Source organism: Pinus tabuliformis, chromosome 5_2 (assembly GCF_031772625.1).
Source record: "Pinus tabuliformis cultivar Carrire ecotype Pingquan chromosome 5_2, CPIR1, whole genome shotgun sequence".
Lineage (NCBI taxonomy): Eukaryota > Viridiplantae > Streptophyta > Pinopsida > Pinales > Pinaceae > Pinus > Pinus tabuliformis.
The window spans coordinates 595,206,986-595,218,471 of record NC_142306.1 but is presented as its reverse complement, the minus strand read 5'-3'; the positions used below and the strand labels follow the sequence as shown (position 1 = coordinate 595,218,471).

The following is an 11,486-nucleotide window of genomic DNA, read 5'->3' as shown; positions in this document are numbered from 1 at the left end:
TGAAATTTTGTTGAATAAAGGAAAAACAACATTTTCATAGAAAGAGAAAAAACTTTCTTAGACATAAAAATAATATTTGATAATAAATATATAAATAATACTACATTATTTTTCATATATATTATGAAAGTGTGTTGGATGCTTTTTGTTGAAGGAAAGACAACATTTTCATTTGCATTAATAAACGTAAAACAAAAATATATTCCATGCCTTCATATGAAATTGCGTATAAATCTTTTGTTAGGGTTATCTTGAAGATCCGATGAAAAATAAATTCTGTAGACCGTCGAATATAGGATTCGACCTTCGGAACATTTTGCAATTTGAATTAGCGGAAGCGGGATCGAGCATATTCCTTCTGATAGCCTTTTAGTCGACGTCTTTCTCCTCACTTCTGAGTAACATAACGGAGAAAGACAAGCTGTTGGTTAAAGAACCCATAACACTGACGTTTAACGAAGCCATGCAGATGTCCGGAAGAGGAGCTTCGCCTTCCAGTATTTGGCAGGCATGGCGCATGCGCAGCCTGTTCTCCGGCTCTGGGTGACAACACAACAACCCCAATTTCAGCACCTTCTCCATCTCGCCCACATCATATCCGTCCTTCCCCAGCTTTGGATCCGATGCCTCCAGTAGCCTGTCCTCGCTGTACAGCTCCCATGCCCACTCCACTAAATTCGTTTGCTCAGCGTACTTCGACAGATCCACGGGCCTCCTCCCGCATGCTACTTCCAACAGCAGAACCCCGAAACTGAATACATCCGAGCTGGGAGTCGCCTTCCCCGTGTATATGAGCTCCGGCGCTATGTACCCCAGTGTTCCGACCACATGAGTCGTCTTAGGATTCTCGCTCTGATCATGCAGTCGAGCGAGGCCAAAATCTCCTAGCCGTCCGTTGAGCTCGGAATCCAGAAGCACGTTGCTTGCCTCGATGTCTCTGTGGATGACCATTTTCTCCCCTTCCTCGTGCAGGTACAGCAGTCCCTCCGCCACGCCTTTCAATATCGCGTATCGCCGAGGCCACGGCAGGACTATGGTTGGGTTCCCGAATATGAGATTATCCAAGCTGCCGTTGGGCATATAGTCATAAACTATGAATAATTGCTTTTCCCTCCGGCACCAGCCCCGGAGATGGACCAGATTCCGGTGCTGTAGACGCCCCATGCTCGAGATCTCTGCGACGAACCCTTTCATTCCTTCGGTGAACTCCTTCGTTATGCATTTCACCGCGACTTCTTGGCCGCTGCTTGGGAGAACGCCCTTGTAAACCTTACCAAAACCTCCTTGTCCCAAAACGTTATCACCCCGGAATCTGCTGGTGGCGATGCTGAGCTCTTTGTAAGTGAATCTATGGGGCCAGTACTCTTCCTCCCATTCTTCCATCGTCTCCCTATTTTTTTCTCTTTTGAGAAACAGGACCGCCCCAATCGCCATCAAGAAGAGAACCAAGGTAGCCACAGTAACGCCAGCTATGAATCCCGGGTCCAGACGTTTGGAATACATGTTAGCAAATGAAGGGAGACGCGACACATCGAGGGGCGGCGCCGTGCCTTGGGTGGTGAAGCTCCATGCCAGAACGTAATGGTCTTCCACCAAGGCTCCTGTGGCTGCTGAAAAGCCAACGAACATCTTCTCTCGTATAACTTTGCCCAGATCGATTTTCAGAGATATCAGCGACTTTTGTGGTCTCGGCGAGCCGGCCAACATGATAGTAATGTTGAGTTGGCTTTGAGGATGATTGTAATCGATCCAGGCCTGTATGTTCCGTCCACTCTTGAGGCTCAATCCATGGAACCTGTCCTCCCCATCCCAATATCCGGCAGGCTGGGTCTGCACCGAGATGAGGCTGTCGACGTCTACACCCACGTGGTTGGCGTCGGGATCATTGAATTCCGGATTCATCCACGTATCGAACTCCACTGCAAATAAGTGATTGTACGGCTGCCCCATGGTTGTGAGGTCAAACAAGCCCAAATACTGGGATGCGATAGCGCCAATGAGAGATTTGTGGGGCATCATGATGAAGGCTAGTCCATGTCCTCCTTCGTTAGAGGGAGGATGCACCATGGAAAAAACGAAGGTGGTGCTAAACGAAAAATGAGTTTCGTTGCTTTTCACCTGCACGGGAATTGAATAGAGCGCGCGGCCGATCACAAAATGCGAGTGCTCTGTGAGAGCGAGTGCGGATTTGGATCCGATGACAGAAGCCTCCTCTTCCAAGATCAGGCGGGTTCCATTAAATCCATCGAAGATGAAAGTGGTGTGTCGATCATCCTCATCGGCCTCGGCCTGTGCAGGAATAAGTGGTATAAAGAGGGAGGTGCAGGCTATCAGGAGGAGTCTGCACCATGGTATTAGCATCATTAGTCGTTTCTTTGGGTGGAGGTAAATTCCTTCTGGGAAAGGATAAATAGATGATGGATATTAATACATACTCAAGTGATCTATAGCCACAAAACATCTATCAAATTAATGAAAGAGAGTGCAGTGTTGGGTGCAGTTATCCTTCAAAGAATTGTTAGCCCTAAAAGCACCCTTCGAAAATCTTGGCAAGAGCATTGAAGGACTACGTTTCTTATTGTAAAATTCTTATAAGTGAACTTGTGACCACGGAGATTTCGTATCGTTAAAATATTCCTCTTTCGGAACGGAAGAGGAATAACAGGGAAATGACCGAGAAAATAAGACCTCGTATTGAGGAAGGAGGGAGGAATAACACAGGAATGACTCCGAAGAATGCCGAATTTTTGGAACGGTTAAAATAGTCGGTACATAATTACAGACGTAGAAGAGAAATTGCAATTCATAAATGTGAGAGTGACATTAACATCTTAGTTGTAATTTGGATTACTTCTCATCTCAAAATTATGGCATCTTCCGATCCGTGATTTCATCCTTGTTAATGGTGGAGTGATCCTAAGTAAACGCAGTGGTAAATTCCCGTTTAAGAATCCTAGCTTCAGTAAAATTACTTGGCAACAAATTGACTATAGCAGTAATTGGGTGAAAATTTGTAGATATCGATGGTTACAATTTTGTTGTGAATTATTATTATTATAAAAATTTAATATAAAATTAGATAGATGTGTATTTAAAATATATAATAAAAGAATTAATTATGAAATTTTGTTAATAGATTTTTATTATTTAAATGTGTTAAATTAGTTAAAATATAATTATTAGGTTAAAAAAACGCTATAACTTATTTTATTTTATTATATATAATTTAATTTTAATTTTTTTAATTAAATTGAAAAGTAAAAGAAAAGTATTTTTAAGATAAATGTAACTCTCTATTATGATTATTACTAAAAATATTTTATTAATAATCTTTAAATCCCCATTATTATAATGAAATTAAAATTTTGGAAATTTATATACATATTAATAGAAATATGGAAAGTAATTTAAACCAAATGTTTAAATTTTAGGGTGTTTCTTTTTAAGCTGAAATTTTGTATTATCTCACAAAATCATTAAATCCAATACAATAGTAATCATTCCATCACCAATATATATTATGGAAGATAATCCAAAATTCTGAGAGTTTTAACACCTTAAGCATAACAAGGGATTCTACACTAGAATGACAACACAAAAACTTGACAAATATCATGAGAAAACTAGGAACCAAAGGAGGTAATAGGTGCGAGATCTTGCACACTAGATCCTAGAGGAGTTGATACCACAATGACGCATGGGATATGTCTCTCAATTTGAGCAAGCCGCATGTCCATTTGTTTCCTAAAAGACCTTTGGTTTCTCTACTCCCATTTCACATCTTCTAGGTCTACAAAGACACTGTAGCTCTTTCCCTTCTTCCCAATAAAAACCTTGCCCTATAGGGTTTTCATTTGCCAATAGAGAGGAACAGTTTGGTAGTATTGCTTTTTCCTTTCTCGGCTGTACCACGGGTCAGGAACCCACGTATATCCTCAATGAGCTGTGTATTAAAGAAGGCTTTCCTATCTGTTGATGATATAGTGTCAAGATTCTGAATTTATCTGGGGAATTACAGCTTGAAAGGTGTTTACAGCCTCCTGGGCCTACTCTTGGAGTCGGGTTTAGCCCTCGGGACCACGCCCTCCGCCTTTATACTTTTCATACGCTACCTACGCATGAGGGGGCTAACTGACAGACTCAGGAAATAACGAATCTGACACATGAAAACGACTAAAGTATTTTATATCTATAAGCAACATGGGGTAAGTATGATTTAAAAGATTTTCATAACTTCTACAAGCAACATGGTATCGAAAGATAGTTTAGAACAGTGTACACACTACAATAAAATGGTGTAGCTAAGAGGAAGAATAAAACCACGGAAACATATTGAAGGGAAAAAAATATATTAAACGTTTTTTTTAAGAGAAGCAATAACTTGTTAAGTTTATATTTTGAACGAATATCTCACTTAAATTGTGAACAATAAAGTTCCACGAAGTGTGGAAATATATTATTTGCAATGTGGCATACTTCAAAGTATTTGGTTGTGTGGCATATGCTCATGGTTGTGTGGCATATGCTCATGTGGCCATGTGACCAAAGAGTTGAGAAGGAATTTAGATGACAGAAGGGAAAGTACATTTTTATTGCGTATAGTGATCACTCCAACTGATATAGATTTTATAACTCAATAACAAAGATATTGGTAATAATTTGTTCAAGGAGGATAGCAAGGTTCACAAACCCATTCATAAATTAGAAATACTCCAACAAGAAATTCAAGACATTATATTCAAGGTGAATCATTTACTCTAACTAATTAGTCTACTCCTACCACTCAATCAAGTACTGAGTCTAATGCTACAATTAATTCCTTAAAGTCTAGAAAGACTAGAAGTTTGAGAGAATTTTATGAAGGTTTTTATGTGAATTCAAATTTTGCATTGTTTACTTGTCAGCTTAGATGTTACATGTTAAATGTGTCTTAGTCATAGTAAGTAAAAAAAAATGAAAATTTTATTAGATGGACGTAAATTCACTCTTCTTAAATAACAATGTTTAGGAAAAAGTATATTTAGAGCAACGACTAGGATATGTCATAAATGAAGACAAAGCTAAGGTATACAAGCTGAAAAATATCTCTATGGACTTAAGCAAACTCCTAAAGCTTGGTATAGCATGATTGATTCATATGTGATTTGTGGTGGGTTTAGCAAAGCAACAATGAGCCTACATTGTATACAAAGTTGAATGAGCAAGGAAAAATTCTAATTATTTGTTTGTGTGTTGATGATATGATTTTCACAAGGAATCTATTGGTAGAAATTAACTATGAAGCAAGAATTTGAAATCACTGATTTGGAATTAATGAGGTTACTTCTTGATATTTAGGTCATTCAATTAGATGTAATTTTTTTTTATTTGTTTGTGTGTTGATGATATGATCTTCACAAGGAATCTATTAGTAGAAATTAACTATGAAGCAAGAATTTGAAATCACTCATTTGGAATTAATGAGGTTCCTTTTTGAAATTGAAGTCATTCAATCAAATTCAGATAAAAAATAAAATCAAGTAAGGTATGCTACGGATGTGCTAAAGAGGTTCAGGATGATGAATTGAAAACTAGCACGAACTTCAACTACAATATGAACAAAGCTTAACAAAGTATAAATAGGATCTAACATAGATCCAACTTTACTAAAAAGATTGGTTGATAGTCTTATGTATCTCATTATCACTAGACTAGACATTACATATGCTATTAATTTGATTACTAGGTTCATGAAATCTCCAAAAGACTCTTATTTGGAAAATAAAAACGAATTCTAAGATATTTTGTTAGAACAACAAGATATGATATATTATACTCTAGCACTAATGATAATCTCCTAATTGGATATACTAATAGTGATTTTGTAGGTGCTACAAATGACTATAAGAGTACTTCAAGATATATTTTCCATTTTGGTTCAAATCAATTGTTACAATCTCATTAGTTGAAGTACATATGTAGTCAAAACAATCATAGTTTGAAAAGTTTGGTTACATAAATTATTTGATGATCTAAAAAAGAAAAAGAATAAGGACCATCTAAAAGTGTATCATGACAACAACTCAATAGTAAATTTATAAAAAAAAATATATGTGTTAATGAGAAATCCACTAATGTTATAAATTGAAAAAATTGACATATTCACAAAATTATTGATCTGTGTTTTGAGTTTCATAAACAAAATTTAAGAGTTGTAAGCTAGCTAAGACATACACCAATGGGCAATTTGTAGTTTCAGGTAGTTTATAAAATCAAAATTTAAAGAAAATAGCGTGTTCAAGGAGTGACCATTATTAACTTTCTAATATCGTTCAATAGGCTCGGTCGACGAGTCATGAGATTTTGTGTCTATCTTTCCATTTTCAAGGAATTTAAGTAATTTGAATTAGAAGAGCAAGTCATTTCGTGCGTTTAACTGCTTTAGCAATTTGGTTTTCTATTCTGTCCATCGATTCATAACGGGAGGACTACGACTATTTCATAAATTAGATGAATCTTTGTTATTTAGTTCACTGATTGCGCCAGGCAAGCACCAGTCGATTCTTTCACATCAGCTAAATTTCTTCTTAGAGCAAATATCGATTTAATACGAAGAAGAATGAATATTTAGAATAATTGAAATTTGTCCCCAGAGCGAATGAATGGATGTAATACGTAGATGAATGGATATTTAGAATAATTGGATGCAAGCTTATGCTTTTGCTTATCTGATATTGCCATGGACAATAGATTCTTTCACATTAGCTAAATTTCTCCCCGGAGCAAATGAATGGATGTAATACATACATGAATGGATCTTCAGAATACATAGATGTCAGATCTTAATACATGGGTTTTCTGATCTGATATTTCACCCCGGAACAAATGAATGGATCTTAATATACAGTGCGTGAATTCTACAAAGGAGAAGGTATAAAGAGAACTCTGAGCCATGGAAACATCACGCGTAGTTACGTGTTCACGTGTCCTAAATTTCTCCATGGAACATGCGATAAGATTTTCCGTGAAACAAATAAATGTATCGTCAACATACACTCCATGATCACACATTAGTTACTTTCACATGCGCTAAATTTAACCGTAGAACAAATGAATGGATCTTAACACACTCCAAGAATTCAACAAAAGAGACTTAAAAGAGGAGTCAAGAAACATCAGACGTCAATTACTTTCGCATGCGCTAAATTTCTCCGTGGAACAAATGAATGGATCGTAAGATACACTCCGAGAATTCTGACCCATGAAAACATCAAACATCATCAATTACTTTCACATGCGCTCAGTTTCTCCGTGCAAGACATGAATTGATCTTCACATACGGTCCAAGATTTCTATATCACATCAATTACGTTCATATGCCTTAAATTTCTCCGTGGAAAAAATGAAAGGATAGTATACACTCCAACAACTACAAAAATTCTGACCCGTGGAAACAGCAAACATATCCGGAACAAATGAATGGCTGTTCAAAATAGGGGCATATATTGGGTAAAATAAACTAAGTCATATAAATATATATATATTTTACCAATATTATCGTTTATCCCCATATTTATTGGTTTTCATTTAAAAATGGGTGGAGGGAATAAATATGGAGTAAAACATACATGTAGCGTATTTTACTCATATTTTTTCACATATTATTGTTTATCCCCATCCCCATTTTTATTGGTTTTTTTTTTTTTTTTTTTTAATTTTTATAAACTTTTTCATTTAAAAATGGGTGGAGGGAATAAATAGGGAGTAAAACATACATGTAGCGTATTTTACTCAATATTTTTCACATGTCCTCAGGCTCATAAATCCTTTATTTTTATTAATCTCTCACACCTTTATAAATCCTTTATTTTTATTAATCTCTCACACCTTTATAAAAAAGAAGGGAGAAAGGAAAATATTAGGTAAAACAAATTACACATGTTACCTAGCATATTTTACTCAATATTTCTCATATATATATATGTGTGAGAGAGTGGGATAAAATAATGGACAAAATGTAATATTTTCTTTATTATTTTTCTCTCATATGGATTTAGATATAATCTTCATATATGAAGATTAGGGTTGGGGCGGATGAGAAAAATATAACCCCTCACCTTTATGGGTTGAGGCTAGGCAGGGAAATAATAAGAAAGATATACGAGATAAGGGTGGAGGTGAGAATAAATATTGGGTTAAAAGGGTGGGGTGACACTTAATAATAGGAAAAATATAATCCCCTATTTTCATAGGGTTGGAGCTAAGCAGTGGAGAATGGATTAATGGGAAAAATGCATGACATAAGGGTGGAGGTCAAGGGAGATATTAGGTAAATTATTACCCCCACTCTGGCATTATATCTCATATATTTTTCTTGCACCGCCCTACTCCTCCCTCATAGGGGTGGGGGGACTCTATTTTTCCAAATATTCCTCCTCTCCGACCTTCTTTACCAAATTTTTGCCTCCACCACCACCCCTACCTTATATATTATTAGAAAAAAAATAATATTATAATTAAATTATTCTTTTCCAAATACTCTCTATGAAAGGATGGGAGATATATTAGGTAAATTATAATATTTACTGAACATTCCCCTCTAACTCTACCCTCATTATAATGGTTTTCTCCATATTTATCAAGTGGGGGTGAGGGAAAAGATTGAGTAAATTACAATATACCCTCATTATAATGGTTTTCTCAATATTTATCAAGTGGGGGTAAGGGAAAAGATTGAGTAAATTACAATATTTTACCTCATATTTCTGCGACCCTGAATCGATACATATGGATCAAAATTTCTAACTCTAATGCTGACAAGATTTATCTTGCAATTTGTTATTTTTGTCCTATCAACTCAACCTCCTATAAGAAAAATAACCTAGATAAAAATCGTCCTTCCATTACCTTATAACATGGTGTTCATAGTCTAAGGAAGGAAGGTAACATCCTCTTGTTAGGGGATTTCAATGTTAGAACTACTAGTAACCAAACTACTCTCCTTAGTAACATCTCTCACCCTAATCCTCTTTAGTTAAATGAGTACTTTGACCTAGCCAGTAGATTCAAAAGAAATTTTGAAGACAAATCAATAACATTTTTTATATAGAGCTAATCAAGTTATGTAGTTCCTAAAACCTGATAATTTGTAATGGAATAAATAAGTGGAAAACCATTAGAGAATTGACCTGTATTCTAATGCTTTGCAGTAGTGTTGTGGATTATGTAATCTGCTATCAATGTTCTCAATCACATTGTAAATTTTGACATCCTAAAATACCATAAGTCTGATTTTAACCATAGACCTCTAACCTTAACTCTAAACCTTGACATTCACACTAGTCACATGCAAGAAAATTGTGACAGTCAAAGGCATATCAGTTTTGACAATACTAAAATAGATCTCTTCTTAAAGAATTTAAATAGGGATTTAGATTTCTTAACATATATAGATAACATGGGTCACATGTACTAGAATTTTACTACAACCCTTTCCACTTACATTAACAAGTTCCCTACCAACGTGTCTTATGGAAAGAACAATACAACTTCCAACCATTGGTAGGATAATTAATGTAAAATTGTGAGAAAATCAATTAGAGATTCTGCTAACAAAACTGTAAAGCTTGAAAAAATATGTACATACAAAGCTATTATAAAAATGAAGAAAATATCATATATAAATAGGAGGCAAGAACATCTCCTTCACCTTTCTAAAGTTGAGCCCAAAATGTTTTGGAGGAAAATTCTTGTTCGTAAAACAAGAGAAAATAATTTGATCCTATTAAACAACTGGGAAATCTATCTTAAGAATCTTTAGGATTTTCTTAATGCCATGGGAACCATCTTGAAAACTCCTATAGAGGAGGATCTCTTCTCTTTGGAAGACGTTGAGTTTGGGATTAAGAAACTCATTAATGGAAAAGTTAGTGATACTGACGGCAGGGAAAATTTTAAGAACCCCCCTAAATTTATATGTATAATAAATGGGAAAATCCCCATGATAAATAGGAAAAGTGGAAGGCGGTTTTATCAAAAATTAGATTTATTCCTAGTATGCTCTCAGTTCAAAGATTCTATAATATAAATAAGTGGTAGAGTATAGCTCTATAAAATGAGGATGGTTATATATTTGCATGCCTTTCATAACCAGTAGTGTATAGCCATTGTTGTTTATGAAAGTAGTGTATAAATAGTGTTGTATTGCAAAGTGATTAGTGGAGTCATTTCACTCAACTGAGACAAAACAACATATCTTGAAGCATGTTGCTACATATATAGGAACAACTAGGCTATAAGATAACATCCTAACAACAATTCAAAACCTAAATTTACAATAGCATAGTTATAAAAAATAGAAGTTTACAATGACACACATTCATCTCACTGCAACTCAAGCTTAACAGTTTCCTGTATACCCTTTAGCCAAGGATTATTAAGCAGACTCATCAAGGAAAATAATATAAAATATATTTGATGAGCGTTTCAAGGGATGTCTATCTTTTCTTGAAGTTGAAGTGTTTGATGACCAGAGCAAAGAACAAAGAAAAGACAATGGGGATACACAACATCACCAGTCCTACAATTCCTAAAAAGTCATGTCTCATCCCGAAATAAGATTTTATGAATGTGCCCACCTTCACTTCCCCATTTGAGATCTCCATCTCGGTTTCTACATCACCCAACTATGAAGCAATCAGATGATAGAGTGTCCAAGAAACAAGAGTTTCCTAGTAGTACCATCTCCACCATACATGCATTTTTTGTTTTCAAAACTCAACCAGATAATTTACCTTGTTAGGATCACTCAATAGGGGGATCGCCAACTGCAGTCAACATTGCAATTCAAATCATTACCGGAAGAAAAAATTGAAGAAGGGATCAAGAATTGAAAATATGGCCTTGCAAGTCGAGGAATAATGAAACCACAGAAGAGATTCCATGAAGAATAAAAAGCTGATGAACTGATTGCAAAAATATGGTAACTTGGATTCAAGGCTACTATCATCATTCCATAATATGTATAATATAGAAAAGTGAAGAACATAACGAAGAGGAACCATAAGAACTTGGGAGCTGTCCACTTAAAAGAAATCATAGAGTAGACCAAGATGGCATAGACTACGAACTGACTCAAAACATAGGGTACCTCAATTGCCACTTGTACAAATAACAAGGATGTTCATTCGATGAAATTGATCTCCATAACAAAACTGTAATTGACTAGACATTCACATTTAGATTACCTTTCCAAGGGCACAAGGAAGTGTTGAATGCATTCCAACATCTTTTTCTCTATAAAAAGCAGTTCGTTCAACCTCGACAACTAGTTGGACACTCGATGAATTGCTAACACCCAGAAAAAGTATAAAACGGTACATCGATCCTATAATATTCATTAGATATTGTTGTTTTCCTTTGTAAAAGGACACTAAAGAATACTTAGAAAACATTGAGCAGTTGAAGAAAAAGATGTTAAGAGAAACATAATTTACTCTCCTTAGAGA

At 35.5% G+C, this 11,486-nt stretch overlaps 1 pseudogene; it reads right to left on the bottom strand.

The window, feature by feature from the left end:
• Nucleotides 1–216: 216 nt before the first annotated feature.
• On the bottom strand, nt 217–2,544 carry LOC149160402 (L-type lectin-domain containing receptor kinase IV.1 pseudogene; annotated as a pseudogene).
• Nucleotides 2,545–11,486: the final 8,942 nt, after the last annotated feature.